This window comes from Myripristis murdjan, chromosome 16 (assembly GCF_902150065.1).
Source record: "Myripristis murdjan chromosome 16, fMyrMur1.1, whole genome shotgun sequence".
In the NCBI taxonomy this organism is placed as follows: Eukaryota; Metazoa; Chordata; class Actinopteri; order Holocentriformes; family Holocentridae; genus Myripristis; species Myripristis murdjan.
This window is the reverse complement of record NC_043995.1, coordinates 11,849,361-11,855,215: the sequence shown is the minus strand read 5'-3', so window position 1 is coordinate 11,855,215 and position 5,855 is coordinate 11,849,361. Positions and strand designations below refer to the sequence as shown.

Genomic DNA, 5,855 nt, shown 5'->3' with positions numbered 1-5,855 from the left:
TTACTTTGGTGTTTTTGCTGTATTATTTTTCCCTTTAGTGTTATAGATAATGAGGTTGTGTAAATCCAGTGCAGTGCCCGTTTAAAACGCGAGTCTGGAGAGCCGCTCATCCAAACGGCTTCACACTCTGCACTGCGCTTCCTCGGGTCCTCAGCAGCACAAACTCCAAGTGTGAAGTCGATGGGATGAGCGGTGGTGGAGAAAAGGCGAGGACAGGCGTACGGACAGAGACTCCTCCATTTACAGTCAGATAATACTGCAGTCAAGCCACGCAGCGCCTCAGCCCGGCCACTCAGCTCTTTGTCTCGTCTTATTCCACCGACTCACGGACGCAGCCAAAGAAAATGTCAGAAATTTTTAGGGCAGATCAGCGACTTCTCAGCCCAGTTCGCCACATGTCTTTGCTGGCTGGTGATGCATAATTCACCACAGTGCTTTAAATTTACTGCATCTAAAGACAAAATCTAGGACCTAAACACACAACCATATGTAATTTACACCTAGTTCAAATTTATTTAGAGCCCAAAATCACTGTTTACGCTCTCTAAGGGATTTACAGGCCAACAAGTTTACCGAAACAAATCAAGTATAAATGTCAGGAAAGGGAGGGGAGCCCTCCCTTGTCAGTGAGTGAACAGACACAAGACAGGACATCACATTAACATACACACACCATCTATTACCTGCAGCAGTGATAAATACACTAATCAGTCAGGTGAGGCCAGGAAATAAACCTATAGGAGTTAATGTTGAAATAGAAACAATAAATAAGCCAAATAAGAGACAGCAAAAGCTCTTGAGTGTGAATTATCTGGGTTGAGCTGCTGTGCATTCAGTCCTGATTCGAGCCGTGCCAAAAGATGCCAGCACTTAGAAAGACAGTTGTATGAATGCATGATGGCATCTGATTGACAGACGTTTGTTTCAGCTGTCAAATGAGGCTCAGTCTGCTGAGCATTCGCTACCATGATGCCAGCATGACGAGCTTTTTAGTCCCTCGTCTTCTAAAGCTCACGATTTTTTTCCCCCCATCACTGGAAAGGTAAGACTGGGGTCACATTAACAATTTTGCCTTCTGCCTTTTTATCTAAGTTTAGCTCAACTTTTTTTTTTTCTTTTGTTGAGAGTCTTTGTCAAAGCCTGGATCCTCTCAAGCCAGGAGCAAATGACTCATTCAGGCCAGTAAAGTAATGAAATGCATAAAACATAAGTTACTGTATATTTCAGCAGCAAAGACCGGTTTATTTATAGGGAGACCCCATATGGCAACTTGTCATAACATCCACAGAGGGGTGACACAAACCTAATGTTCGAAGCACTTAGCCTCACTTACAAGTGCAGAGGGACAAGGGATGTGTGTGTGTGTGTATGTGTGTATACTGAGGAAGGAGTGTGTGTATGTGTGTGGGGGGGCTCCTGTCCTCTCAGTGAACTTCCTACCGACAAACGCCGGGAGGAGAGGAAGCGTCCCAACACTACTTGCATTACTTTCCTCCCTCCTCGCTCTCTTGTGGGTCACGTTTTTTTTTTTTTATATAGCTGGCAGATTGGTGATAGCCATGCAGGGGGAATGGTGCGTGCGCCCGCCCCGTCCTATCAGAGGAACAGAGTGAAGGCCTGATAAAAGAGCCTGAGAGGAAACACAGAAGAGAGAGGAGGGGGAGGAAGCTGCTCTCTAGTACAGGCACTTCTGAAGAGATTTCATTTCTCACTTTGCAGCAGGAGGCTTTCCCTTCCTTTTTTCTCTCATGTATTGAAACTGATTTTGAGGAAACACATGTGGGCTTAGAGAACTAAGGAAATCACACACGTTTTCAGATCACTGTGGGACTTGGAGCTGTCAGCTTGTTTAGCATGCCCCCTCTGCTGTCTAAATACACCCATCACACAGATGGCTGCATTGAACTGGAGAGAACGAGGCCCTGATAAAGACAGGGGTCAGTTCACTGAGACCAAAGTTGTGAGAAAATCCCTTCATCTAAAATTATCTGCCAAAAAATACTTCCAAACCACATTTCTGGGCACAAAAAGTTTCCAAAGATTCTATGAAACTATTTTTCCTTCATCTTCTCTGCTTTTGTACGTGTTGGAAGTTAACCCCAAGACCTCCAGCTTTCCCTTACACAGCCTGTTAAGAAGCTTCCAAGTTGTTTATTTTTTTTCCCCCTATATTGTACAGAAATGTCATAAACTGCTGACCACAACACTTCACGAAAGCTACATCCCGCTTTTATTGTGTGAACTGTTGCACTGCAGCACAGCAAATAGAAAATATATGAATGTTTTGTACATCATTTTATATGCATTTTCCTGTACGTCAGCAGGACATATGTGGGACTTTTAGAAACACTTTGATCTCAACTAGACTTTGAAATAAAGTTGTGTGGGTTTGAACAAAACTTGACCGTGCAGCAATGACAAACCCACCTGCAGGAGCAGCAGAGTTGAGGAGGTTAAAGGATGGATAGAGGGGGAAAAACATGTTTTCAGACAATCTGGACGCTGAGTATTTCTCTGTGCTGACCTGTGTTTCACCTCCCCAGGCCTGGTTTCCCAGAGGCATCTTGACACCTGGGCCGTCTTCGGCCACTGACTCACGACTGAACACAGATCATCCTTGCGCTGCGATGATTTTGGGACTCACAGAAGCGCAGCTCTGTCCTCTATGTCGAGCTCCCTGTGGGACAGCAGACAGGTGTGTGAAGGCTTTTGGAAACCAGGCCCCTGGAGTGGCGCACTGTATAAACAGTTGTTCATTAATTTGGACAGCAGAGGTCATTGTAACTCACACTTCCTGTCAGGGGCTTCTCAGCTCCTAACAGCAACATAAAACCATATTTACATAGAGATAAAGAGGGGATTCATAATGAATCAAGGAGGCAGACTAGAGCGCAGCAAGTGTGTGTGTGAGACAGCATGTCTGGCATTTCTGCTGCACTAGATAGCACAGTGGAAACTGACAGCAAAAAGAGGTACAGTGTCAAACATCACAAACCATAACTGTGTGCGTGAAGCATCAAGCCAGCTTCCCTCCTATTGAACCACCCACTGTATGCCAATGGATTTATCCTAAGGAAATAACATGCAGTATTAACCTCGCCTCGACACCTGCTGACAGTCTAATTCACAGCAAGTAGTCACAACGTTACTGTCAACCAATCAGAGCATTCCCAGGCGTGGTGAGGTCACTGACACCAGGAAGTTGCCTGGATATGTAATACTGCTGAGAGTTTCTTTTGAGGTCAAATGTCCACTATATGACATGATATTTTTTAAACAGAGGAACATGAGCAGTCGTGTGAGTAAGTAACATCACAGCTTTGATTTGGTTCAAACACTGAAAACATGTTGCAATTAGAGTTTTTAAAGCCCTACCAAAAAGTACAGTTAGGGGTAAACTGTTTCCAGCCATCATGCAACATTACATCTGTAATTTTATACATAAATCACATGCATTTTTTTTTTTTTTTACAGTAAAATGACCAACTGCACGGTGGGAGTCACAACTGTGCACATTCTTTCCACTATACAGTTTACAGCCAGTCTGATGTTCTTTCCTGATTTTAGCTCTGTACCCTCTGATCGGCTCACATGACCTCCTCCTCTGCCCTGCACTCCACTGCTGCAGAAAACGCATCAAAGTTTCAGCTCAGTCACATGAGCGCCTCTGTCACTGCAATCAGCACTGCGCCGACAGGACAAGTTTTTTCAAAGCACACTATGTGGACAGAAGTACTGGGCCAGCTACTCATCACACCTGCAGGAGCTTTTATGACATCCTGTTTTAAATCCACAGGCATTAATATGGAGTTGGTTCCTCCTTTGTAGCTAACAGCTTCCATTCTTCTGGGAAGGCTTTCTACAAGATTTTGTGTCTGTGGGAATTTCTGCCTGTTCATCCAGAAGAGCATCTGTGTGGTCAGACACTGATGTTGGACGAGAGGGCCTGGCTCATAATCTCCGTTCTAGTTCATCCCAAAGGTGTTGGATGGGGTTGATGTCAGGTCTCTGTGGGGGCCAGTCAAGGTCTTCCACACCAAACTCACCCAACATGGCTTTATGGAGCTGCTTTGTGCACTGGGGCTCAGTCATGCTAGGACAGAAAAGGGCCTTCCCCAAACTGTTCCCACAAAGCTGGAAGCAGAGAATTGTCCAAAATGTCTTGGCGAGATGAAGCGTTAAGATTTCCCTGCTGTGAGGGTTTACAGCAGGGAAATCTTAACGGCAGGATTTATGGTAGGTGATAACCAATTTAACCAAAACCTTTTGGACACAGGGCACAAGACAAACATGTGTTCTAGTGTTTCGTCTGTCCCTTTACAAAAAGGTAAATTGGTCCAGTTGAGTAAATGTTACAAATTGTTTTGAAATGAGTTTCCTGGACCTTTGGGTAAATAGGCCATTTAATAGATTTAGACAAAGTTTCCATATCTGAACATCCCTCAGTTATAATCATGAAACACTCTGGATTTCAGAACAGCACTAACACATTTGTTATTACATGCATTATCATTTAAGTTGCAATCATTAATCACTAACTTTAGCAATGCTGATTTAACATTTAAATAAAATAAAGTGTTTTCAAATAAGTGAATCAGCAATAAAGGGATTGCTTTACAAACCTTACCTACCTATCTTATCCCCCACTCCATACTGTTACTGATATACTGGAAACCACTGCACAAACACACTTTCACACTGCACAAAGTTCCCATCAGGGATTTTAGATTCATTCTTTATTTCTAAAAAGAATGAATTAAATGAATCTGGCAACATCTTGCCTTTTGAGGAATCCTGACTGAAGTTTAATTTTCCATGCAACCGTAAACAATATAAGGTTGTTAAAATCCACCCCCTGCCCCTTCCAATGACACTAGATGTGGATATGATTTTTCTCAAGTAAGGTTTTGACAAAGTGATCTGTAGTCCCTTTGGAAAAAAAAGGCATATCCTATGCAATTAAGCAGGTACTCTGCTTCTCATACACTTTGTCAGCCCGCCTTAAAGAAAGCACATTAATTTCTTCAGCTTACCTTCAAAGGCAAAAAGAGCTTCACTTCAACGATATGTCCTTCAGAAGAGCTGCTTAGACAAAGGCTCAGCTTTAATAGCTGTACAGTCTCTGTTGAAGAAATACAAATTACACATCACTTATTTTTCCTCTGTGTGCCAGAAAGCAATACTTTCTGGTGTGATATGTGTGGTCGGCTAGAAGCAAAAATCTTTCCTCTTTCCCATTTTACCAGAAATCATGCTGCATGTGGAATAATAATCATAAAACTGAATGTATGTTGAAAACCTTATTTGTGATAGGATTTTTTTTTATCCATAAATGTAAATGTATTAAGACCCAACCCTTATTGTTTTGGTTTTTTAAATGAGAGAACTAGCACTGTACTGCAAATCACTTATTGACAAAAAAGACAGAAAGAAAAACCTGCTTAACATTAACATGAACTGAAAATCATCAGAAGATGCTCCTTGGCCAATTTATTTGATTTCTTTTACTATAATTATGTTTACATTGTGTGCTCTGTTTTCTGAACAGCTGATACTGATGGTGTAGAACTAGACAACAAAACGGAGTTTGAGCTATCAACGCCCTCTAGTGGTCAGAAACATTACTGCAGCTAAAAAAAAAAAAAAAAAAAAAAAAAAAAAAAAGTAAAAGTAAAAGAGTCGAGGGCCCATACCGTCTGTCTGTATCTCCTCGTTTCTTCTTCAGGTTGTAGACTCACGATGCAAACCAAAACTTATATTTGGAAATATTTCCATTTAGCAACACGGAAAATCTTGCCTCCGTTTCTGCTGTTGTCGGTTATTAGCTGGTTCAACAGAAACTCGCCCTGCGTTCC

The 5,855-nt window shown here is 42.3% G+C and overlaps 1 long non-coding RNA gene across 1 annotated transcript; it reads right to left on the bottom strand.

Annotated features, from left to right (window-relative positions):
• Positions 1–2,443: 2,443 nt before the first annotated feature.
• Positions 2,444–5,855, bottom strand: LOC115374153 (uncharacterized). The gene is made up of 3 exons (XR_003929596.1): positions 5,694–5,855; positions 5,034–5,122; positions 2,444–2,677 (listed from the first exon to the last, which is right to left on the bottom strand). It is a non-coding gene; the product is annotated as an uncharacterized LOC115374153 (long non-coding RNA).